This window comes from Equus asinus, chromosome 4, assembly GCF_041296235.1.
Source record: "Equus asinus isolate D_3611 breed Donkey chromosome 4, EquAss-T2T_v2, whole genome shotgun sequence".
Taxonomy (NCBI): Eukaryota; Metazoa; Chordata; class Mammalia; order Perissodactyla; family Equidae; genus Equus; species Equus asinus.
In genome coordinates, this window is record NC_091793.1 from 30,708,140 (window position 1) to 30,733,441 (window position 25,302).

The window sequence follows — 25,302 nt, forward strand, 5'->3', positions numbered from 1 at the left end:
AGTAAATGGGCATCCTGTTTGTTATTGTTAATTAATGATGCCCAAATAATATACTGGAATAAAGTATGAAAGTTTAGTTTGCATGTCACCAATTGAGGAAACATTTTCTGTAAACTTTTTTCAACCTACTGCATCATCATTTATTGTTGAAAAACTTAGCACTTAGATATACTAGTTAGTTAATGCACAATGAAGAGGCTTAAATTTAAAAAAAGATATAACAACAGCAGTGTTGTAAACATTGATTGAATACTTTGTAGGTGATGGCATGGTGATAAGTGCTTTCCTTATATTATGTAACTTAATCTTCGGAGCATGTTTACATGGTGGGTACTATTATTATTAGCCACCCTTTACCAATGAGAAAATTGAGATATAGAGAACTTTGATATTTTTTCCAAGAATCAAATTAGGAAGTGTTAGAGCCAGTTTTTAATCTAATCCCCAAATCCATTTAATTAACTACTATCCCATCCTGACACACAAAAGGACATTAGAAGCAGACCCAAACACAGTTTATAAAAATTTAATGATGGATACTCATCAAATTAGAAATAGATATACTTCATTAAAAACCCTCATAAAGTCATCACTTTATCATATATCCTTTTTGCTCTTTCAGTCTTAAACTGTCTCCCGTTCCTTGTGCCCTGCTGCCTTAGAAACGAACGTGGTCATTGTTTCCGTCTTGATTCAATCTTTTGTGTTGTTATTGTTAGGAATGGTGAGTGGCAGTCTCCTCTGCCTCAGGATGAGACACCAGGCTTGCCCTGCAAGAATGCAGAGGCAGTGCCAGGAGGGGCAGAAGGAGGTGGTGGCGGGCCAGCACCGTTTATTTTGACTCCATCAGTAGTCATGTTTACTTGTTCCCAGAATAATGGGGCTGCAATTGTAAATTTAACTACCGCCCTGGTGCTCACTCCCAGCCTCCACCACTTTACCAATTTTTCATTTGTGGCACTCCATTCTCTCTTCTGATCCACCACACACTGAAATTCCTTTGCCATAAACCATCACTTTGTTGCTAAATCAAATGAATATTTTACATTCTTCTCTTAGTTGATTTAGCATCATTTTTCTCAGTTTTCCCATGTTCATTTTATAAAGGCATGGGTTATATCACTGCAGTGGGCATTTTTATCCCTTCAATCTGGCTACAGAGGTTGTATTAGGGGTGTCCACATGACTCAAATCAGGTCAAACAGAACCAAGGAGATTCTTTTCTAGGACTTATATTAAAGCCCTCACAGAAGAATTAGGTTCTTTCTGCTGGCATTGCTGGCAGTAAGAATGAAGTTAAGCACAGTGTTGTTGAAGGTCAGAAAAATGAGGCCACACTGTGGAAAGCAGATAAAAACTGAATCCCAATAAATTCAAGTCCTTGGATCCAGGTAGGTCTGAAACCTTAAGCATACTTCTGGATTTTTCCATAACATGCGCCAATACTTTTCCTTGATTGTTTGGGTGAGGTTTCATGTCATTTGCTAATGAAAGAGTCTTTGATGATAAAATAATTCCCTCCTATCTAGCTACCCATCCCCACTAAACCCCAGGCAACAATAATTTAATTTTGGATGTCCCATCTCATTTTAGATGTCCCACTGGCACCATACACTCAGCATACCCACTTTTTTTTTTTTTAAGAATATTGGAATTTATTTCACAGTTGGTTTGTAACATTCTTTTGACTAAAATTTTGTGATTTTTTTTAATTGCAGTAACAGTGGATTATAACATTATATAGTTTTCATATGTACATCATAATATATTTCGAATTCTGTGCAGATTACATCATGTTCACTACCCAAAAACTAATTATAGTCCATCCCCTCACATGTGAGCCTAATCACCCCTTTTGCCCTCCCCCGACCATGGTAAGCACCAATCCATTCTCCGTTGCTATGTGTTTGTTTGTCGTTGTGTTTTTCTTCTACTTATGAGTGAGATCATACGGTATTGACTTTCTCCCTCTGACTTATTTCACTCAGCATAATACCCTCAAGTTCCATCCATCTTACCACAAATGGCTGGATTTCATCATTTGTTATGGCTGAGTAGTATTCCATTGTGTATAAATACCACATTTTCTTTATCCATTCGTTCCTTGATGGGCACCTATGTTGCTTCGAAGTCTTGGCTATTGTGTATAATGCTGCAATGAACATAGGGGTGCAGGTATCTTTATGCCTTTGCCTTATCAAGTTCTTCGGATAAATACCCAGCAGTGGGATAGCTGGATCATATGGGAGATCTATTCTTAATTTTCTGAGGATACTCCATACTGCCTTCCATAGTGGCTGTACCAGTTTGCACTCTCACCAGCAGTGTACAAGAGTTCCCATCTCTCCACATCCTCTCCAACATTTGTTGTTTCCTGTCTTGTTAATTATAGCCATTCTGACTGGAGTGAGGTGATACCTCATTGTAGTTTTGATCTGCATTTCCCTGATAGCTAGTGATGTTGAACATCTTTTCATATGCCTGTTGGCCATCTGTATATCTTCTTTGGAGAAATCTCTGTTCAGATCTTTTGGCCATTTTTTAATGAGGTTGTTGGTTTTGTTGTTGTTGAGCTGTATGAGTTCTTTGTATATTTTGGATATTAACCCCTTATCTGATATTTGGTTTGCAAATATCTTTTCCCAATTGTTATGTTGTCTTTTCGTTTTGTTCATGGCTTCCTTTGCTGTGCAGAAGCTTTTCAGTTTGATGCAGTCCCATTTGTTCATTTTCTCTTTTGTTTACCTTGCCCAGTCAGACATGGTACTTGAAAATATGCTGCTAAGACTGATGTCAAAGAATGTACTGCCTATGTTTTCCTCTAGAAGTTTCATGGTTTCTGGTCTTAATCCAAGTCTTTAATCCATTTTAAGTTGATTTTTGTGCATGGTGTAAGGGAATGGTCTACTTTCATTCTTTTGCATGTGGCTGTCCAGTTTTCCCAACACCATTTATTGAAGAGACTCTTCTTTCTCCATCGTATGCTCTTGGCTCCCTTGTCAAATAATAGCTGCCCATAAATGTGTGGGTTTATTTCTGGGCTCTCAGTTCTGTTCCATTGATCTGTGCGTCTGTTTTTGTGCCAGTACCATGCTGTTTTGGTTACTACAGCTCTGTAGTATATTTTGAAATCCAGGAGTGTGATATATCCAGCTTTGTTCTTTTTTCTCAGGAATCCTTTGGCTATTTGGGGTCTTTTGTTGTTCCATATAAATTTTAGAATTCTTTGTTCTATTTCTGTGAAAAGTGTTGTTGGAACTTTGATAGGGATTGTGTTGAATCTATAGATTGCTTTAGGAAGTATGGACATTTTAACAATATTAATTATTCCAATCCAAGAGCATGGAATATCTTTCCATTTCTTTGTGTCTTATTCGATTTCTTTCAATAATGTTTTGTAGTTTTTGGCATACAGATCTTTCACTTCTTTGGTTACATTTATTCCTAGGTATTTTATTCTTTTTGCTGCAATTGTAAATGGGATTGTATTCTTAATTTCTCCTTCTGCTACTTCGTTGTTAGTGTATAGAAACACAACTGATTTTTGTATGTTAATTTTGTATCCTGCAACTTGGCTGTATTCCTTTATTGTTTCTACAAGATTTTTAGTGGATTCTTTAGGGTTTTCTAAATATAAAAGCATGTCATCTGCAAAGAGTGACAGTTTCACTTCTTCTTTTCCAATGTGGATTCCTTTTATTCCTTTTTCTTGCCTGATTCATCTGGCTAGGACTTCCAATACTATGTTAAATAAGTGTGGTGACAGTAGGCATCCTTGTGTGGTTCCTGTTCTTAAAGGGATAGCTTTCAGTTTTTCTCCGTTGAGAATGATACTTGCTGTGGGTTTGTCATATATGGCCTTTATTATGTTGAGGTGTTTTCCTTCTATGCCCATTTTGTTGAGAGTTTTTATCATCAATCGATGCTGTATCTTGTCAAATGCTTTCTCTGCATCTATTGAGATGATCATGTGATTTTTATTCTTCATTTTGTAAATGTGGTGTATCATGTTGATAGATTTGTGGATGTTGAACATCTCTGCATCCCTGGAATGAAACCCACTTGATCATGATGTATGATCTTTTTAATGTATTGTTGTATTCGATTTGCTAGTATTTTGTTGAGGATTTTTGCATCGATGTTCATCAGTGATATTGGCCTGTAATTTTCTTTTTTTGTGTTGCCCTTGTCTAGTTTTGGTATCAGGATAATGTTTGCTTTGTAGAAGGAGTTAGGAAGCCTCCCCTCCTCTTCAAATTTTTGGAAGAGTTTGAGAAGGATAGGTATTAAGTCCTCTTTGAATGTTTGGTAGAATTCACCAGGGAAGCCATCTGGTCCTGAACTTTTATTTTTTGGGAGGTTTTTGATTGCTGTTTCCATCTCCTTACTGGTGATCATTCTATTCAAATTTTCTACTTCTTCTTGGTCCAGTTTTGGAAGGTTGTATGTTTCTAAGAATTTATCCATTTCTTTCAGATTATCCAATTTGTTGGCGTACAGTTTTTCATAGTATTCTCTTATTATCTTTTGTATTTCTGAGGTGTCCCTTGTAATCTCTCCTCTTTCATTTCTGATTTTATTTACTTGAGACTTCTCTCTTTTTTTCTTGGTGAGTATAGCTAAGGGTTTGTCAATTTTGTTTATCTTTTCAAAGAACCAGCTCTTGGTTTCATTAATTTTTTCTATTGCTTTTTTAGTCTCTATTTCTTTTATTTGTGCTCTGATTTTTATTATTTCCTTCCTTCTGCTGATTTTGGGCTTTGTTTGTTGTTCTTTTTCCAGTACCTTTAGATGCACTTTTAGATTGTCTATTTGGGATTTTTCTTCTTTGTTGAGGTAGGCCTGAATTGCTATAAACTTCCCTCTTAGAACTGCTTTTGCTGTATCCCACAGATTTTGGCATGTCGTGTTTTCATTTTTATTTGTCTCCAGGAATTGTTTGATTTCTTCTGGGATTTCTTAATTGACCCAATTGTTGTTCAGTAGCATTTTGTTTAATCTCCACATTTTTGTGGTTTTTCTGTTTTTCTGCCTGTAGTTAATTTCTGGTTTCATACCTTTGTAGTCAGAAAAGATGCATGGCATTATTTCTATCTTAAATTTATTAAGATTTGTTTTGTGGCCTAATATGTGATCAATCCTGGAGAATGTTCCATGGGCATGTGAAAAGAATGTGTGTTCTGTGGTTTTTGGATGGAATGTTCTGTATATATCTACTAAGTCCATCTGGTCTAATGTGTCTTTTAAGGCCAGTGTTTCCTTATTGATCTTCTGTTTGGATGATCTATCCATTGGTGTAAGTGGAGTGTTAAAGTCCCCTACGGTTATTGTGTTGCTGTCTATTTCTCCTTTTATGTCTGCTAATAATTGCTTTGTACATTTAGGTGCTCCTATGTTGGGTGCATAGATATTTACAAGCGTTATATTTTCTTGTTGGATTGTTCCCTTTATCATTATGTAGTGCCCTTCTTTGTCTCTTGTTACAGTTTTTGCTTTAAAGTCTATTTTGTCTGATATAACTATTGCTACTCCTGCTTTCTTTTCTTTGCCATTTTCATGGAATATCTTTTTCCATCCTTTCACTTTCAGTTTGTGAGTGTCTTTAGGTCTGAAGTGCGTCTCTTGTATGCAGCATATACATGGGTCTTGTTTTTTTATCCAGTTGGCCACCCTATGGCATTTGAGTGGAGCATTTAGTCCGTTGACATTTAAAGTAGCTATTGATAAATATGTATTTATTGCCATTTTGTTACTTTTTTTTCTGGGTTTAGTAGTTCTTCTCTCTTCCTGTCTTTTTCTCTTTCTCTCTTCCCTTGTGGTTTGATGGCTATCTTTAGTAATATGTTTGATTTCTTTTGTCTTACATTTTTGCTTGCTTATTATATGTTTCTGATTTGTGATTACCATGAGGATCTTATTTAATATTCTATGTGTGTAACAATCTATATCAAGTTGATAAACTCTTTAGCTTAACCTCTTTCTAAAAGCTCTACTTTTTCATTCTCCTCCTCCCACATAATATGTTTTTCAAATCATATATAGTCTCTTGTTTAGTGTGTGTCCATCCATTACTCTCTTATCATTGAAATAGGTGATTTTAGGACATTTTTCTTTTAACATTCATATCATCTGCTACCTTTACTATATTTTTACCTTTACAAGTGATTTTATTGCCTGTTTTTGTTGTGCTTGTTTTGTTTTTTTTGATAATAATTTTTTTATCTCTATTTGTAGGCATTGCTTTCCCACTTAAATAAGTCCCTTCAGCACTTCTTGTAGAACTGTTTTCTTGGTGATAAACTCCTTTAATTTTTGCTTGTCTGGGAAGCTCTTTATCTCTCCTTCCATTCTGAATGACAACCTTGATGGATAGAGCATTCCTGGCTATAGGTTTTTTTATTTTTATCACTTTAAATACGTCATGCCATTCTCTTCTCGCCTGTAGGGTCTCCACTGGGAAGTCCGCTGATAGCCTGATGGGCTTCCCTTTATATGTCACTCGTGACCTTTCTCTTGCTGCTTTTAGGATTCTCTCTTTATCTTTAACTTTGGACATTTTAATTATAATATGTCTTGGTGTAGGCCTCTTTGGGCTTATCTTGTTTGGAGCTCTTTGTCCTTCCTGAACTTGGATGTCTGTTTCCTTCCTCAGATTAGGAAAATTTTCATTTATTATTTCTTCAAATAAATTTTCTGCCCCTTTGTCTCTCTCTTCTCCTTCTGGGACACCTATAATACGAATGTTAGCATGCTTGATATTGTCCCAGAGTTCCCTTAGACTGCTCTCATTCTGTCTAATTCTTTTTTCTTTTTTCTGTTCTGCTTGGGTGATTTCCCCTAGCCTTTCATCTAGCTCACTGATCTGTTCTTCTGCATCCTCTACTCTGTTATTGAGTCCCTCTAGTGAATTTTTCATTTCCAGTATTCTATTCTTCATTTCTGATTTTTTTTTAATATCTTCCAGTTCTTTGCTGATGTGCTCACTGTGTTCATCCATTCTTCTCCCCATATCTGTGAGCATCCTCATGATATTTGGTTTGAACTCTTTGTCGAGAAGGTCGCTTGTTTCTGTTTCATTTAGTCCCTTTTCTGGGGTTTTGTCCTGTTCCCTTGCTTGAAAAGTATTCCTTTGTCTCCTCATTATGCCTCTTTCTCTGTGCTTATTGCTATGTATTAGGTGAGTCAGCTACGTCTCCTGATCTTGGAGAATTGGCCTTATGTATGAGATGCCTTTTGGGGCCCAGCAGTGTGCTTCCCTCTCATCACCATCCAGAAGATCCAGGAGTGACCCCTTTATGGGCTACTTGTATCCTTCTGCTGTGGCAGGGTTGCTCCCACTGCAGGTACCCAGGGAGTTTAGTCTTTCCTTCCCTGGCCAGCTGTTTGTAAATCCAGTTTGGGGAGCCTCAGCACCATTGGCTACAAAGTCTATCAGCACACTCCTATTGCAGTTTTCCTCTTCATTGGGTTGGTACCCAGTGTAGCTGGTTGCTAGTTTCAGGGGCTTACAGTTGCTATAGGCCTCAGGCCTACAAGGCTGTTGTCAGTTCTCTTAGGAGTGCAGCTGACCAGGGCTGGCCCTAGGCATGGGGAGCACTCAATTCTTTCAGGTTTTGGAAGGTGGGGCTGATCCTTTTTATGGCTATTTGTGAAGCATAGGTCTTCTGCCACTGATAAGCCTCACCCCCCACAGGACCACACACACAGTTAACACAGTCCTGGTCCATGCAAACTTCTCAACCCCCTGGAGCAAACCTCAACACCACACTGCAGAGGTTCCCCACCTCTCCACCAATGCCCCCCATAGTTCACCTGATCCTCACACAGGCCATACCCCACAGAGGCAGGCACCCTTGCCTGCCTGTAGAGGATCAAGGCACTCAGTCAATGTAGGCTGAAAAGTAGCCTGAGGGCTTGCTGTTAGGGGCCAGTCCCTAGGGCAGGTTGTCTGCCCTGGCTGAACTGGATTAAATCTGTGCTCTAGTGGGCATGGCAGACCCCTGGACTAACAGGCCAAGTGACAAACCTCAATGGCACCCACCAGGGTCTGTGTCAGCACACCTGGACCAGTTCAGAACAATGGCCCCCACCAATGTCTCTGTCTCTGAAGAGGTCCCTCCTCTCACCATGATGCTCCCAGAACCCACCAGGTGAGTCTCCTTTCACCAAAGGACTGTCAGCCTTCTCTCTGGTGATTTTAGGTTGCTGCAATGAGTGAGTTTGTGCCTGGGCCCTTTAAGACCTGGGTCTTTTCGACTTTCTGCTGATAGCTTTTCTGGGGGTATCCTCACTGCAGTTAATAGCCAACAAAGCCAGATAGTAAGACCCCCGTCTCAGTTGGGCTGAGTCTGAAGGACACTTATAGTAGCATTAGCCCCTGCTCCGGACCTCACTCCTCCAGGGAGGGCTGCATACCTTAGGGTGGCTCCCGCCTGGCCAGCTGAGAAGCTCTGCTGATCCCAAAAGTGGCTTTTTTCCTCTCCAGCAGGAATTTCTGCCTCTTCTGCCTTAGTCAGGACTGTCCCTTATTGTGGGGGTTCTTTGTATCCAGTTTTCTGTTTTCTCTCCAGGGTAATTTTTCCAAAAATAGTTGTAACCTGTTTGTATTCGTGGGAGGAGATGAGTTCAGAGTCTGCTTATGCCGCCATCTTGACAAGCTCAGCATGCCCGCTTCTGTCCATCCAATTTCCCAACCAGAAACTTAAGCATGATTTTTGACTCTTTCCTCTTCCTTAGCCCACTCCCATATCCAAATCAGCTATCCAGTCCTATTAACCCACTCATAAATTGTTTCTGTTCCTGAGTCCATCTAGTTCTCCTCATTCTCACTGCACTGACATGGGAACACTACTATCCCTTGCCTGGATTACTTTAACAGTTTCCTGCCTGATTTGCTTGCCTCCAGCCCATTCTTTGCCTTGCAGCCATAGTGATGTGTGTTCAAAGTGCAAATCTGACTGTATTATTCTGTTTAAGGCTGCATATAGCTCCCCTTTTCCCACAGAGTACTACGAACTCAAACTCCTTACTGTGGCTCGCATCATGATCTGATCCCCCCTTACCTCTCCAGCCTCAGCTCCTGTTAGTCCCTCCACCCACAAAATCTTCTCACACATGGAACTACTCCTAATCCCCCCAATGGGATGGGCTCTCTCTGTCCTTGGGGCAGGCCTATGCCCTTTCCTCTGCTTTATAATACTCTCTTCCATGAGTGTGCTTGGTAGAATTCTATGCATCCAGAGCAAAACTTCTCAAGAGCACTCTCTGCCCTCCTCTAATACAACTTGCAAGATTGAATTAAATGCCCTTATTTGTGCTTCTTTAGCTTCTGAACCACATTTACCCACTGTAATTGTAATTGCCTATTTACATTATCATTGACAATTTTTATCACTCAACCTGAAAGAAAACCACTTGAGAACAAGGGTCTCAGCGCCCACAGCAGTGATGCTCCACAACTCCTCTTGTAAATAAATGAGTGAATGAACAGTGATTGAACAATCAGTCATGTCACAGAATTGACACGGATTGGGTTTTCTTCTTATATAACTAGATAAGCCTTTCTCCAATATATTCTAAGCAACTCAGGCTTGAGCAAAAGTTAAAAAAAAAATAGTTTTCTGACAAAGAAATTTCAGATCTTACTTGAAACTTTTTCCCTTCCCAAACTCATTTGATTGATGTTAGATTTAAAATTAGGCAAAGGTGTATATCATGGAAAATGAGGGCATGCCCTTAACTTCCAAATCCATTTTTGTATCAAAATACAGACCTTTTGACCCCAGTTTACATATTCATTTTTAAGCTTAAAGTAATAAAATTACACAAGAGATAGGTTGATAGTTCATGAAGGAAATTATTCTGCTCTGTGATAACTGACTGAATGTTTTACACCAAACATCACAGCTGAGAGTCTGCTCTGATGAGCCCGGTGCCCCAAGCAAGAGATCCCAGAGGGGTGGAGGACAGAAGGTGAGAGAAAGAAAGGACACTCTGGAGAGAACCCAGCTTTCATGCTTCCTGCCCTTTCTGACCACTCTTCCCCACACACCTACACCCACACCACCCCTCACACACAGCCTGTCCCCAACCTATTACTTGCTGTTTACCAAGTCTGATTTCGGATTTCAGCAATTTGAGTTTTTTGGCCACTAAAAAAAAAATCCCTTTAAAACTTAGGAAATTCCTATTCCCTGTTCTTAATTTCCTATTAAGGAAAATAAAGCACCAAACATAAGAAACAGAAAATTCAACAAAAAATTAGGAAACTGCAGATGTTCCCATCTGGCTTCCTCGAATCTATTTTTCCTCTCCTCTAGTCTGATGATCACAGAGAAGTCAGAGAAATATTTCAAGAATTCAAAACTGATCTGATTTTGCTTCAGACTCTTCAACATCTTCGCATTACCTTTGGGATAAAGCCTCTAATTCACAATATATGTATTGTCTGGTATATTAGTCCTGTAGAGCCCAACTTCTACTTGACTTTCTGTCTCCTGCAGGTGCCCTTTCCTCTCTTTCTCATCACGCACAGGCCAATATAGATGACCCCTCATTTCCTTGAAGGTACTGTGCTCTTTCCCATCCCAAGGCCTTTGCACATGCTGTTCCTTCTGCCTAAAACATTTTTGAGACCCACTCCTCTATTTGTGTAATTAAATCTTACCCACCTATTAGGTCTCAGCTCTGATCTCACTTTCTCAAAGAAGTCTTCTCTGAGTTATCAGAGTGTGTTAAGTCTCTCTCAACTTTACCACTCCCTTCCAATGGCCTTGACATTTATTGGAATTGTTTTTCACCCTTATCAAATTCCCCATTAGATTATAAACTCCATGAAGACAAAGACTGTATCTGGTCTTTTTTTTTGCAGCTCTCTTACCTAGCATAGTGTCTAACAACTACTGGTGGTTCATAAATGTTTGTTGAATGAATAAGTGTGTGATTAGGGGGAAAGTGTTTAGACGTGTGTAATTCACATATCAACTAAGGTCACTCAGTAAAGCTTTGTCGTCAGTTGCTTCGGCAGTAACTAACTCTAATCAGGGCAAATTTCTTAATCTGTGCTCCACAGCATGGCTTACTAAAAAAGTTGCTTAAATTTTAACACATACATGAACAACTTTAATCAGCTATTTCTTCATGTTACTAAATATTCTTCTGCTACCAAGTTGCATGCACTGACAGCTTTGAGACCATGTAAAATTCCTTATCCTGGATGTGAAAAACTGTCTATAATTGTAGTCACCTAGCTCATCTTGACACCGAGCAATGGGCTCGCTCTGCTCGACGCCATCTGAGCCAATTAATCACATGTTAGGGATTGAGAAAGGAAGTTTTAATTTGAATAGCTGGCATAATCAGGAGGATAGCAGACTAATGTCTCAAAAAAGCCACCTTCAAAAATTACAGAATCTTGAGGTAGTTACATAGAGAAAATGGGCAGTAAGGAGGGGGTTTCCTTCGGGCATGACAGACTCCAGGGTCTTTTACTGTTCTGTTTTTCTGTCAGCTGTGATGGATACCTTGTAGGTGTGTTTCCTGCCTGTGGTCAGCTTGTTCCCAGAGAGAAACTCATAGAACAAAGTTTTAATTTATTAAGCTACTGGGGAGTACACACGTAAGTGGAGGCCATAGAACAGGAGAACATGTGAATTTTTTAAAGTACGTGCAAAGCAGCGAGTAGTCACACAGAGGAGGGGCTGGGACCATTTAGCATAACAAGATGGCCTCACTTTTGCTCACTTACAGTCTCCGAGATGTGCCAGTCCTCTATTATTTTATTGGTATTCTATAACCACAATTCAAAATCTTCCTGTATAAATCCTTCTCCATCGTTCTCTGCAATATCTCCGGTTTCTGATAGCAGGTAGTCTCAAACAGAAGTTTCAATGCGCCTCTGAAAACCAGCCTCACCAGAGCAGTCTAGATAGAAACCTGTCTCTGCAGGCGGGTCAATGTAGCGGCCCTTAGTCAGCTACCTCCTGCCAGCTACACACTCTCTTCTCTTCTAGGAAGGAGTCCAGTTTCTTAAGAAGTTGCAAATCTGGTTTGGAAATCCCAAATTTTCAGCCTGACTCTTGCATTTTTAATTTTTAAAAACTACTTATGTAGATTAAAAAGTGAAACAGTTATATAAGATTTATAAAGAAAATCAGATTTTTCTGTTACTTCCTATAGCATAGCTCTTTATTTTTTCCAGGGTTTTTTTTCATTCACATTTATTATCCAATTTCCTTAAATTTTTTATTTATGTTCCTTTATTGTTTAATTTTCAAGGCTAGCTTTTGTTCTCTGAATCTTTCTTATTGCCTTCTATTCTTATGTAATGCAATTACATTTCTTTTTAATTATAATTTGTAGAAAATGTTTTCTTCCATTCCTTTCATAATCTCTATTTCAATCTTTTAATTGTTTACTTTGATCTCTGCTTTTCATGTTAGAGGATTTCCTTTCATGTTTGGTGATCATTGGCTGTCCATTCATCCCTAAGAGAAGCTGAAAGGCTGATTGGATATTCAGTGTATGGCAGCAGAATTGTCCACTTCTGAGCTTCACCATAGTGTAACTTGACTGAGTTGTTTCACTGGAGAACCAATATTGAAGACTGTTAATATCTGCAGATTCCTTTTCTTAGGCTGATCAGTTTTCCAGAGATGAATCCTACAATATTCCTGGAGGGAATAAGAGATTGACTATCAACTACTCATTCACAGCTAAATGAGTCAAGGAGGCCCACTGCTTATCTGTAGACTTTTACTTTGCTCCCCTATGTTTATTATGATGCCCCTGCCTTCATCTGCATATAGTGTCCCTCATTTTTGATCTTTCTAGAAAATAAGTTCTAATCTTCTACTGGGGTTTAGGGGGTAATCTCCTGACTATGAGTAGCAAGGGAGTAGATTTGGAGTTTGAGCTGCTGTTCATACAGATTTTTGAAAAATCCTTGCCTTTTCAGACCCACCTGTGCCCTACCCACTTCAGCATAACTGGTGTTTCCAGTTTCCAAGATTTACTGGGCTTCTGCATTGTGACTAGCTTGCTTCAAAGTTTCCTACACTTCTGGATTACTTTCAGCTTTCTCTGGTCTGTTAAATCAGTCACAACTTGTTCATTTGACTTTCAGCTTCTAAAACTTAGTTATCGTCTTTCTCCTGTACAATGTGTACATTGTTCCTGTTGGTTTGTATCACTTTTGAAATTCTTTTATGGTCATTTTAGTATAGTTTTAAGAGAAAATATAGGAGATTTTGGCTAATCCACTATATTTAATCAGAATTTTGTAACTTGATTCTTTACAAGAGGGTTTCTTAGACTTACATGAATAAATTTACTTAACTTCAGATATACCAAATTCCATCTGAAATATCCTGATTCCAAAAAAGGCAATGAATGCCAAGCTCGTGGTTATTTCAAGAATTTTCTTCTAAGTGGCACTATATACAGGACCATAATAGCTTGTCCAGGTCAGAATATGCTTCCCAACATCAAGCCTAAACCACTTGAAAACTAAACAACACACTTATAAATAATGCATGAGTCAAACAGGCAGTCTCGAGGGAAATTTAAAAAAAATATGTTGAACTGAATGGAAATGAAAGTGCAACATATCATATTTTGTGGAATGCTGTTAAACTAGTGCTGAGAAGGAAATTTATAGCATTAAATTCTTACAAAGGAGAACAGAAAAATTTGCAAATTAATAATCTAAGCTCTCATCTCAGGAAGCGAGAAAAAGAAAAGCAAGATAAATCCAAATTGAAGCAGATGAAAGAAAATAATAAATATAAGAGCAGAAATCACTAAAATTGAAAACAGATAAACAATAGGGAAAACTAATGAAGCAAAGAGCTGGTTCTTTGAAAAGATCAATAAAATTTACAAAACTCTAATAAGACTGATGAAGAAAAAAAGAGAGAAGGCACAAATTACTGATATCAGGAATAAAACAGGAGTTACCATTATAGAGCCTGATGACACCAAAAGGATAATAAGGGAATCCTACAAACAACTCTACCCACATATATTTGAAAATATGTTCCTTGAGAAGCACAAATTATCATCATTCACCCACTATAAATTAGGTCGTTTGAATATTCTTATAACTGTTAAGGAAATTTTATTTGTCGTATAAAAACTCTTGAAAAAGAAATCTCCAGGATCAAAAAATTTCACTGGAGAATTCTATTAAACATTAAAGAAGAAATAATACCAAGTCTATACAGCCTTCCAGAAAACAGAAGAAGAGGAAACACTTCCAAGTTATTAAATGAAGCCCACATTACCCTGAAAACAAAAGCGGAGAAAAACAGTGCCAAAAAAAGAAAACTAAAGACCAACATCCCTCATGACTATAGACTAAAAAATCTCCATCGAAATGTTAGCAAATTGAATCTAACAATATACATTAAAAAATTATACACCATGACCAATAGGATTTTTTTCAGCATACAAGGCTACTTTGACATTCAAAAATTGGTGGCTGTAATCCATCATGTCAACAGGCAAGAGAAAAAAATCATATGAGCATATGAATTGATTCAGAAAAAGCATTTGATGAAATTTAATACCCATTCATGAAAAAAAAATCTCAGAAAACTAAAGAGTATATTAGTTTGCTAGGGCTGCCATAACAACGTACCATAAACTGAGTGGTTTAAACAACAGAAATTTATTGTCTACAGTTCTGGAGGCCGGATGTCTGAGACCAAGCTGTCCATAGGGTTAGTTCCTTTCCAGGGCTGTGAGAAAGCCCCTGTTCCATGCCTCTCTCCTAGCTTCTGGTGGTTTGCAATCTTTGGCTTTTCTAGGAGTGTGATATCCAGGTCTTGATATCTACCTTCATCTTTACATGGTGTTCTCCCTGAGTGTCTGTCTCCAAAGGTCCCATTCTTATAAGGATACTGGTCATATTGGATTATGGGCTCACCTCACTCCAGCTTGACCTTACCTTAACTTAGCTAACTTAGCTATTATTATTTCCACATAAGGTCATATTCTAAGGTACTTGGGGTTAGGACTTCAACATATAAATTTTAGGCACACACAATTCAACCTGTAACAGAGAGGAACTTCCTCAACTTGTTGAAGAACATATACAAAAATCCTACAACTATCACCATACTTAATCATGAAAAACTAAATGCTTTCCCTCTATGACTGGCAACAAAACAAAGACACTTGCTCTCACCATTGCTATTGAATATGGTCCTGGAAATTCTATCCAGTGCCATAAGCCAATAAAAGGATATAATAAGCAGACAAATAAATAAATAAAACTGTCCCTGTTTATAGAGGACATGATTATCTACATTAAAAACAACCTCCAAAAACTAATAAGTGAGTTCACCAAGATTTCAGGATGCAAAATCAACATACAAAAATCAATTGTATTTCTATATACTAGCAATTAGCATGTGGAAAAAAATTAAAAATATGATACCACTTACATTTGCTCAAAAAAATGAAATACTTGGATGATAATCTAACATGATATGTACAGGACTTGTAAGCTGAAAAAAATACAAAATGAAAAATGTTGCTAGAAATCAAAGATGTCTAAATAAACAGAGACACATGTCATGTTCATGGATTCGAGGACTGAATATATAAAGATGTCAAGTCTGTCCAACTGAAACTTAATGCAACTCTTATCAAGATCCCAGCAAGATCTTTTAAATAGATACAAACAAGATTATTCTAAAATTAGTAAGTAAAGGGGAAGAGACTAGAATAGCTAAATCAATTTTGAAAAAGAAGAATAAAACAGGAGGATTCATTCTCCCCAATTTCAAGCTTAATTTTATAGCTACAGGGATGAAAACTATGTGCTATTGAATGACAAATAGAAACATAGATCAATGGAACGGAATTGCAAACCTAGAAATAGGCCACACAGGTATAGCCAACTGATTTTTGACAAAGGTGCAAAGGCAACGCAACGGAGGAAGAATAGCCTTTTCAACCAATAGTACAAGATATCTGTAGACAAAACCGAACCTTGAACTAAAGCTCACACCTATACCAAAATTAACTCGAAATACGTCAGAGATTTAATTGCAAAATGTAGAACTATAAGACTTTTTAAAAAAGGAAAACTTAGGAGAAAATCTCCAGGACCCAAGGCTTGGTAAAGAGTTCTTAGATGTGACACCAAAAGCGTGATACATAAAAGAAAAAAAAATAAGTTGGACTTTGTCAAAAATTTAAAACTTTTCTCCTGTGAAAGACCATATGAAGAAGATGATAAAACAAGTTAAAAACCGACAGAAAACATTTGCAAACCACGTGTCTGACACAAGACATATCTAGAATGTATAAAGAACTCTTAAAACTTGACCATAGAGAACCAAAGAGTCCAATTAGAAAATAGGCTAAAGACACGAAGACCCATTTTACCAAAAAGGATATACAGAAGGCAAGTAAGCACACAAAAATGTTCATCACTAGCCATCATAGTAATACAAATTAAGAACACAACAGAATACTTCTACACATTTATCAAAACAGCCAAAATTAAAAATAGTGACAATACCAAATGCTGTTGGGGATGCAGAGAAACCAAATCTCTCACACATTGCTGATGGTAATAAAATGGTGCAGTCATTCTGGAAGTTGGTTTGGCAGTTTCTATTTAAAAACTAACCATACACTAATGGTATGGCTTAGCAATCGCACTGCTGAGCAATTTATCCCAGAGAAATGAAAATTTATTTTCACACAAACACCTGTACACAATTGTTGATAGCAGCTTTATTTGCAATAGCCAAAAACTGGAAACAGCCAACATGTCCTACAATTGGCAAATGGCTAAACAAACTGTGGCACATCCATACCATGGAATACTACTCGGTAATAAAAAGGAACAAACTCTTGATGCATTCAACAACTTGGGTAGATCTCAAGGACATTCTATTGAATGACAAAAGCCAATCTCAAAAAGTCACAAACTGTATAATTCCACTTATATAACATGATTTAATTATAGAGGTGATGATTAAATCCATAGTCTCAAGGGTTAGGGACAAGAGTGAGGAAGAGGGCGAATGTGGCTGTAAAAGGGAGATCTTTGTGGGATGGAATGGTTCTGTATTTTGATTTCAGTGGTGCTTAAATGATCCAACATACAATTACAGCAAACACACACAGTACACATATTGTATCAATGTTAATGATTTTGATATTGTACTATGTTTATGTAAGATGTAACCATTATGAAAAACTAGTGATGGGTGCATGAATCCTCTCTGTACCATCTCTGTAACTTCCTGTGAATCTATAATTATTTCAAAATAAAATGTTAAAAGATGCTATATAACAGATGAGGAGGGGATTGTATGAAGACATGGATAAAATAAGACTGGTCATAAATTAATCATTATTAATGCAAAGTGATGGTTATGAGGAGGTTTATTATACTCTTCTGTCTGATTTTGTAAATATTGGGGATTCCTAATACTGAAAAGCTAAAAAACAAAAGCAAGGACTATGGTATATTTATTTGTGCATCCCCTATGTCCAGCATAATGGTAAATGCTTAAAATACTTGCTGAATACCAAACTTAAAGAAAGTCAATCTTTTCAGTCTTGATTTCCTCCTTTACAAAATGAATGACATAGTATTTATCTCTCACGGTCTTTGTGAGAGTGAAAAGACAATAAACTTGAGCATTGTGTATGTGTGTATATATATATATATATGTATATATTTGTGTGTGTGTGTGTGTGTGTGTGTGTATGCACATAATGAACAAAGCATCAGTGAGTTATGGGATGATTTCAGCAACCTAATCTACATGTATTTGGAATCCCTGAAAGAGAGGAGAGAGAGGAAGGGCAGAAAAAAAAATTGAAAAAATAATGGCCTAAATTTTCTAAATTTGATGAAAACTGGAAACCACAGTTTAAGAAGTTCAATAAACCTGAAGCACAAGAAACATGAAGAAAACTACCCCACAATGCACAATAATCAAATATCAAGTGAGATTTATCTGAGCAAAGAGATGTTGGTTCAACATTTGAAAACTTGTCAGTATAATTCACCTAGTAACAGACTATAAAGAAAAAATTATATAATCATCTGTATAGAAAAAAAAGCATTTGACAAAATTCAATATTAATTCCTGGTAGAAAACTTTCAGTAAATAAGGAATAGAGAAATTCCTCAATATGACAAAGGACATCTATGAGAAACCCACGACTAGCATCAGAGCTAAAATTGAAACACTGAATATTTTCCCCTTAAATTGAGAAAGAGCCAAAATATGTCCCTTCTCTCCACTTCTTTTCTACGTTGTACAGGAAGACTTAGTTAGGGGAATAAGGCACCAAAAAAAAGCATATAAATTCGAATAGAAGAATAAAACTATTCGCTGAAGGGATGTTTGATTATGTGGAAAATCCTAGAATTCTAAACAAAAAAGCAAGAAAAATTTATAAGTGAAATTAGCAAGACTACATATTGAAAGTCAATATACAAAATTAATTGTATTTCTACATATTTTCAAAGCATAACTAGAAAATGACATTTAAAAAACAATACCAGTTAGGGGCTGGCCAGGTGGTGTAGCAGATAAGTTCACACGTTCTGCTTTGGTGGCCCAGAGTTTGCCAGTTCCGATCCTGGGTGTGGACCTACACACCGCTTGTCAAGAAGTTGAAGACATCATCAAAGAAAGCAAAAGAATAGAGCTGAGGATTGAATCCAATAAATTATCTACAATCAAAAGGCAAGAGGAAAAAGAAGAGCGAGCAAAGGAAACTCAGTAATACTATACTAATAAGAGAAGTAGGGAGACCCACAACAGTGTGATAATGTGCTTAGTCCAAACTGGAGATAGAATATAAGCCACATGGATTAGAGTCACTTATACTTACATGATTTACCTGAAAAGAATTCCTCTAACCACCTCTCTTCTGTATTAAAGCTGCAGGTGAAAAATCTTTGGAGGTTATTAAGGACCACATATATTATCTGGATCGAGTTGTGTGTGTAATGGAGAAGAAGAATTGTGATATTTTAAAAGGAGATTTAAACTGAGATATTTATGCACTCAGTCTCATGTATGTAATTCATTGGCCAGAAAATGACTGATCACTTTGCTTTCAAAGAGAGAAAGAGTAAAATCCTTTCAATTACATTTTCACATGTCTCAATTTGAACTTCCTTTTAGTTGTAAAAGGCTGCTATGTCATTTCTAAACCAGTTTATGAAGGATTACTTTGACATAATTATATAATGGATTCTATCAATCATCTCTTTTACAGTTGTTCAGTCTCAAACTGAACTTACAATACATTCAGTAGCCTATGCAGCTAAGTTGATTTAAATAAAAGCCATGCTATCAAGAGTAAAGAAACTCTGGAAACCTTGGAATGGTACATCTATGTGTAGATTGCAAATGGTTCCAATCATAAGTCTTAATCAAACAAATCAGCCTGAATGATCTACAAGGCAACATTGAAAGCAGTAATTATTCAGCTCCATCCAAGAAAAGTTTATTTAACATCTGTATAAAGCCAGATGCCATACTTGGTTAAAAAAAGAAAGAAAGAAAAAATCTCTTTCTTCAAGTGGCTCACAAACTAGTGAGAGAAACAAACTCCTCACCAACTTCATCATTTGAAAGTTATTTATATGTTTTTGTACTTATTTAGTTTTGTGAAGTTCTAACAATAAATTTGTAAATTTAAGTTCTTTAGTAGCTCTGATTTAAGAAGAAAAACATTGAAAGAAACAAAAAAAAAGAAAAATGTGTTAGTAAGATTAACAAAAATAAATGATTATCAGGAAATGTAGATAATTAAACTTTCAAATATTGTTTTTTATAAGTTGGTATCATTTATACCTCTGAATTTATTTAAGTGTAAAACTGTACTGAGGCTTTTGGGCAGTGTTTTGCTTGAGACATTTTTCCATACTCCATTTGTATCAGTCTAAGTTATGCTGCAGTATTAAAATCTTAGCGGCTTGACACATGAGATTTTACTTCTTGTTAATACTACATGTCTACCATGGGTCATCGGGGCTCTGCTGATCATAATGACTCAAGAAGCCAAGCTAATGAAACCTCCTTATTTTCTTTATTGTATTTTTTCATCTTTGTTGAGGTGTGATTGACAAATAAAATTATAAGATGTATTTAAAGTGTACATCATGGTGATCTGATATATGTATACATTGGGAAAAGATTCCAACCATTCTATTTACACATCCATCACCTCACCTGTCTCTCTCTCTCTCTCTCTCTTTTTTTTTTTTGGTAGGAACATTTAAGTTCTACTCTCTTATAATTATAATTTCAATTATACAATACAGTGTTATCAACTATAGTCACCATGTTATACATTAGGTCTTCAGACCCTATTCATCTTACAGCTCTAAGTCTGTACCCTTTTACCAACCTTTCCCTATTTCCCCCACCTGCCCCAGCCTAACCCCTGGCAAGCACTTTTCTACTCTCTGTTTCTAAGAGTTTGCCTTTTTTTTTTTTTTTGAAAGATTCCACATGTAAGTGGCATTATGAAGTATTGAAGCCTCCTTCTTTTTCATTTTAACCTTTGAAACTTGTGATGTTTAGTGACATAACATTGGTTTATTTCAGGTGTACAACATTATATTTCAGCATCTATACATACTATAGCATGCTTACCACCAAAGTGTAGTTTCCATGTCAGCGTATAATTGACCCGCTTTACCCATTTCGTCCTCCCTCCACTCCTCTTCCTCTGGTAACTACCAATCTGTTGTCTGCCTTTACGAGTTTGTTTTTGTTTTGTTTTGTCTGTTCATTTGTTTTGTTTGTTTGTTTTGCTTTTATTTTTTTTTCTTTTGGTGAGGAAGACTGGTCCTGAGATAACATCTGTTGCCAATCTTCCTCTATTTTGTATGTAGGATGCTGACACACCATGGCTTGATGAGCAGTGTATTGGTCTGCACCCAGGATCTGAACCATATTCCACATATGAATGAAATGATATGGTATTTATCTTTCTCTGTCTGACTTATTTCACTTAGCATAACACCCTTAAGGTGCATCCATGTTGTCACAAATGGCAAGATTTCATCTTTTTTATGGCTGAGTAGAATTCCATTGTATATATAAACCACATCTTCTTTATCCATTCATCCATTGATGAGCACTTAGGTTACTTCAAGTCTTGGATATTGGTAAATAATGCTGCAATGAACATAGGAGTGCATATATCTTTTTGAATTAGTGTTTTCATATTCTTCAGGTAAATATCCAGAAGAAGAATAACTGGATCATATAGTACTTCTATTCTTAATTGTTTGAGGAATCTCCATACTGTTTTCCATAATGGCTGCATTGATTTACCTCCCCACCAACAGTGTACGAAATCTATTTCTATTCTTCATATTCTCTCCAACGCTTGTCATTTCTTGTCTTTTTGATAATAGACATTCTAACAGGCATGAGGCGATATCTTGTTGCAGTTTTGATTTGCATTTCCCTAATAATTAGCGATGTTGAACACCTTTCATGTGCCTGTTGGCCTTCTGTATATATTTTTTTGAGAAATGTCTATTCAGATCCTCTGCCCAATTTTATCTGGCTGTTTATTTGTTGCTGATTTATATAAGTTCTTTACATATTTTGAATGTTAACCCATTATTGGATATATGATTTGCAAACGTCTTCTCCAGTTTGATGTCGTCTTTTTGTTTTGTTGATGGGAGGATTGCAATCATGTCATGTTCCTGGAATGAGTGGAAAATCAGAATCTATATGAACAGCCCTAATGGCTTCCAAACTATTTCTTTTCTCTTCTTCACGCATGTGTTAGATATTCCCAATTATCTTCTCTGGAATCCCTCATATGTTGTTTTTTCATTTCATTTGGTGATGCTTTCTCTAACCTATTCTTCATATTTCTGACTTTTTCAGTCGTATTTATCCCATTCTTTGGGTTATCTCTAGAATGTTTATCATCATTATGATATTTTTATTTGTCTTCCTTTAACTTCTGAGTTTTATAAGAATGCCTTTCATTCTTTTCCATGGTCTTATAATTGCTGTTTTGTACACGTATATGACTGTTTTGAACATTTTTTTTCATTTCTTTCTTTTAAGATAAATCATTCTCTACAATTCTGCTATTGTAGAACTATGTGATTTAACTATTTTTGTGTTTTTCAGCTGCGTCTTGCTCATGTTCCTTTCCTCTTTCTTGCTTGCTTTCAGTCTTTTTCCTTCCTTTTTATTTTTTTTGAGACATAAGTCCCATAATAGTGTCTTTGCTGGATGTTACTGAGCTTCGAGTGGTGATAGGCCCTTTTGATGAACAGTTTTGCAATTTATTTCAAACATTGCTCTCATCAAGTTATTTCCTTTACCCTAGGAACAAACATCTCTTTAGATTGCGAAGTGTTACAACCTACCCCCCCCTTTTTTTTTTTTTTAAAGATTGGCACCTGGGCTAACAACTGTTGCCAATCTTTTTGTTTTTCCTGCTTTTATCACCCCCAACCCCCCCTGTACACAGTTGTATATCTTAGTTGCGTGTCCTTCTAGCTGTGGGATGTGGGACATCACCTCAACGTGGCCTGACGAGCAGTGCCATGTCGGCGCCCAGGATCCGAACCCTGGGCTGCCGCAGCGGAGAGCACAAACTTAACCACTCGGCCACGGAGCCGGCCCCACAACCTAACCTTAACATTGTTTTTTTTTAATGTTCTTCAATCCTCCTTTCTATTGGGTTATCTCCTTTGACAGAGAACCTAAGTCATGGGCAATAAAAATCACATGAGCACCACCATGATTTTTCCTTTAGTGTTCCTTGATTCACAGTTATGGGCTGTCAAAATTGGACTAACAGGGCATTCTAATAAAAAAAAGTATATGTTATTGTATATGTCCTTTAGAATGTGACAGTTGTAGGGGGGTGTTTCTGGCTCAAGATCCAAAACAACATGTATTAGTACTAAGTATGTTCTCTTCTCTTGTCTAGCAGTGCTTCATAATTTGAGGTTAGGAGTTATAGCAATTTCTTTGTCTTAGTAAATATTTTATTTTTACTCGTCTTTTTTTTGTTATTTTTGATGGGGTTTTTAGGTTGAAAGGTGGAATAAAAATGTCTTTGACACATTGCCTTAGACATTTTTGTTCTTTAAAAAAATATATTCTATTTACAGTGGGAAGTGCTATCTTCCCACTGAGCATTGACCTCTTTGAAGAAAGAGTTATTCCACATCTTTTTATATCCAGCACCGAACATAATAGGGCCTCAACAAATTTTTTTTCCTCCCCAAAGCCCCAGTACATAGTTGTATTTCCTAATTATAAATCATTCTAGGTCTTCTATGTGGGATGCCACCACAACATGGCTTGATGAGCAGTGTGCAGGTCTGTGCCCTGGATCTGAACTGGGGAACCCTAGGCCATGGAAATACAGCACGCAAACTTAACCATTCAGCCATGAGGCCGGCTCCAAGAAATGTTTTTGAATTGAGGTGAAGTAGATTGAATTTTTATATATTTTATTGTTTCCTTTTGGTCACAAAGGGGAACCAAGAAAATATGGAGATATAGTGTATCTCAAGATATAACTATGACCAGAAAACCATATCAAAACACTTTGTGCTGGTTTTGGAATAGAATCATCATTTTTTGTTCAGAAAGCCTTCAGATTTATGTTGCAGTTCAATTTCCAGTGCGTATAATACTTCTAGTAGGCAACCGGAAAAAAAAGCAGCACTCAGAGGTATATTGTTCACTCCAATATTAAATCGACAGCTACAGGAATTCTATTCAGCATACATATCTATACGAAAACCTTCAGCATTTCTCCTGATGGCCTATCCACTTACTTTTACAGGTGGTTCAAACACTCTAATGGCCAAACAAGGAAGAGGTTGAAGGGTTCCTCTTTTGTCTGACATATGAGTCAATGTTCTCCAGAGAAATAGAATCAATAGGATGTGTATGTAGATAGATAGACAGATAGACAGATATTTGTTTTACGGAATTGACTCACATTATTGTGGAGGTTGGCAAGTTTGAAATCTACAGGCAAGCCAGAAGGCTGGAAACTGAGTGAAGTGTTGATGTCTCAAGTTCAAAGGCAGTACATAGGCAGAATTCTCTCTTCCTCACGCAACCTCAGTCCTTTCCCTTAAAACATTCAACTTCCCTTAAGACCTCCATATTATGGAGGATAATCTGCTTTAGTCAAAGTCTACTGATTTAAATATTAATCGCATCTAAGAAATACCTTCACAGCAACATCTAGACTGATGTCTGACAAAAAACTCATTACCATGAACTAGCTAAGTCAACACATAAATTTAGCCAACTCACAGGACATGCTTAGGAGGATTACAGATTAGCATCAATAGATCTGGCTTTTAATTCAAGTGCTATTGTGCTACATTAAGTGACCAAGAGGCTGCTTGCCATTTTATGCTACACAAAGTGTCCCGATGGGAGAAATGCAGAAGTCAAAGTCTCAAGCAGTAGTCTTTGTTGTGGTATACAGATTTACTCTGCCTAATAAATATCTTATTGTAAAAAGTTCTTGATAGCTTAAGGCATCCAGAAAGTAACACATTTTATAGAAAACAGCAATATCATCATTGGAGCTGAGCTTTCATCATCCATACTCTCCCATTTCACATGATGGATAATTTGAAACTCACTCTTGGGTATGCTTTGTCTAAATTTTGAGATTTCTAATGTTTCATAGTCAACCTACAAAATGAGTCCCAATTTTACATGAGCTGAATGAGGACTAAAAATCAAGCAACAAATATTAGGATTATCCTTCCATTACACCCCCTTTGAAAAATGACCCCTTGCTGCCATATGAAGGATTCTCTAAGCTTTAATACTAAGCAGAGATTTAAAAGGATTAACATGAACCACCTTCCAGTAAAGACAGAATGCATTTTAACATCTAGTATTTTGTCTTTATTTGAGTACTTTCAAATTATAATGCTCAGGTCACGTAGAAAAACTGGCTGGTATTGTCCATTACTATTCCTGCTAAGTTATTCACAGTTCCCCACTGACCTTTTTTCAGCAAGTTTTTCAGATCTTTTGTTTCAGCTGCTGTTTTGTGTCTTGCTGACGTTAGTTAGTCAGATTTATGGTGCTCTTTTCAGGGGTTCCCACCATGCATGTCATCATTACTAATGCTTCTCCCTTTAGCAATCTGTGTTTATAGCTTAGCCATTTAGTTGCTTTGCCCAACTCTTTGAATTCCTAAGACTTACGTCTCACTGGAATAGCACTTTTTATTGCCAAGGTACTTTGTAAAACACTTGACTCTATTTTCATGTATAAC